Source organism: Helianthus annuus, chromosome 3 (genome assembly GCF_002127325.2).
Source record: "Helianthus annuus cultivar XRQ/B chromosome 3, HanXRQr2.0-SUNRISE, whole genome shotgun sequence".
NCBI lineage: Eukaryota > Viridiplantae > Streptophyta > Magnoliopsida > Asterales > Asteraceae > Helianthus > Helianthus annuus.
The window spans coordinates 134,114,654-134,116,423 of record NC_035435.2 but is presented as its reverse complement, the minus strand read 5'-3'; the positions used below and the strand labels follow the sequence as shown (position 1 = coordinate 134,116,423).

Sequence of the window (1,770 nt, the reverse complement as noted above, 5' to 3'; positions counted from 1 at the left end):
ATATATATATATATATATATATATATATATATATATATATATATATATATATATATATATATATATCTATACTACTTTATAAAGCATATCCAAAGGACTTCTTAAAGTCCATAAAAATTCCCTTAAAACACCTCTAAAGCATGTTGTACAACCCTCTAAAGCACAATATAATTTACAATTCCAATTATGCCCTCCAAAACTTTTACCCTTTACCCGGATCCATCATCAGCCGTTCATTTTCTTTCATGTCTTCACACGGATCGTGATCTGACGGATGATGTTGTTTTCACACGGATCCACCTTTCCCCTTCATTCTCTCTCATCTCTCTCACAACTCACATCTCACCAGTCTCTCTCTCTGGCGATTCCAGAACCAGATCTGGATCTAGGGTTTCTCTGCTATCTCTCTCGCGATCCAAGCTATTCAGATCCGCCTTTCCATCTGCTCTCTCTCTCGCACGATCCAAGCGATTCAGATCCAAGGAGATTCAGATCTAGGTGCTGTGTGTGCAATTCAGATCTGGGTTTTTATTGCCATAGTAAGGTTAAAACTTGCCACTCTCTATTTTTTGGTCAAACTTTATTATTATGTTAATGTTTGTTTTTGGTTGTTATTTGATGAATTTATGATGAAGGTGTGTTTAGGAGAGCAAATTCTTGAAGTTTTTAGGGTACATGTGGAACTCATATATTATTATGTTAATGTTTGTTTTCGTCTCCATCACCTGCAGTTACATCCCGATTCTTTTCTCTGCTTGGAGAACGACGATGACGACGGGATGGAAAGAGAGTAGGGCGTTGATGATGGCAATGGAGTTTTGCTGAATGATGGGATAAAAGCTTTTCTTTGATCTGGATTCATTTTTTTAGCTTGTTTACTTTAAATCGGTTCTCTTTTTGCAGGCATGGTTAGCTATGTTGAAAAGAACAAAGGCAAACACGGCGCTAGAGGTTGGGGTCTAGGGATGGCAGAAGGTTGTTATGTGCACAACCTCTTTATCTTTGCATACTCATTTTTGGTTCACTAAGTTACTCGATTTCCCTTATCCATCACCAATGCATCTGCAGGTCATTCTATGCATTCGATGAAAGCTCAATTTTTCAGGTTTGTTTTACGAGTCCTGTTACACATATACACACTTTTTTTTTTTGATAAAATGCTGATTTTTAAGAGTCATAATAGGTAGTTTGTAACTTATGAAGGTTGGGATATGTGGAAAGTAAACCTGGATTTGAATGAATGTGATGCTGCGTTGATCAGTTGTTCTCATCCTTTCCAAATATGCATATTGAAGGGGTAGGATTGGTCATTTGGCACTTGTTATATGGATCTTAAAGCTGTAATTGGGCTGAGGTGGATGTGGCTTTTGCTAGCTTTGATTTGTCATGAGGAGATTTTGAGTATGATTGAGAATTCTGGATAATACAAGGGCTACAGTCCAGAGCAATAAGAATCTTTAGGTTTTATGGTTTTCCCTTTTAAAACCTACATCAATTGATCATCTTGAAGTAACTAAAGTTTATCTTCATTATACAAAAATAGTTCATATTTGGTTACAGGTGATGCACAATGCTATTGATGTTGTGATGCTTGTTGTTACTGAGAGTGAAAAGGCCATTTTATTTTTCAAAAGGATGATATGAAATTTTATTGCTCAATAAGATTCTTCTGAAGTACTACCAATCAACTTAAATGAAGGTGAGGACGGTAGCCCTTGTTAAAAACCTGGTAAAAAAAACTGAGCGTGGCCAGAACCGGTTGTTGACCAT

At 36.6% G+C, this 1,770-nt stretch overlaps 1 long non-coding RNA gene across 1 annotated transcript; it reads left to right on the top strand.

The window, feature by feature from the left end:
* The first annotated feature begins 908 nt into the window (after window positions 1-908).
* On the top strand, window positions 909-1,355 carry LOC110928015. The gene is made up of 3 exons (XR_002586074.2): window positions 909-975; window positions 1,069-1,105; window positions 1,204-1,355. It is a non-coding gene; the product is annotated as an uncharacterized LOC110928015 (long non-coding RNA).
* The last annotated feature ends 415 nt before the right edge of the window (window positions 1,356-1,770 follow it).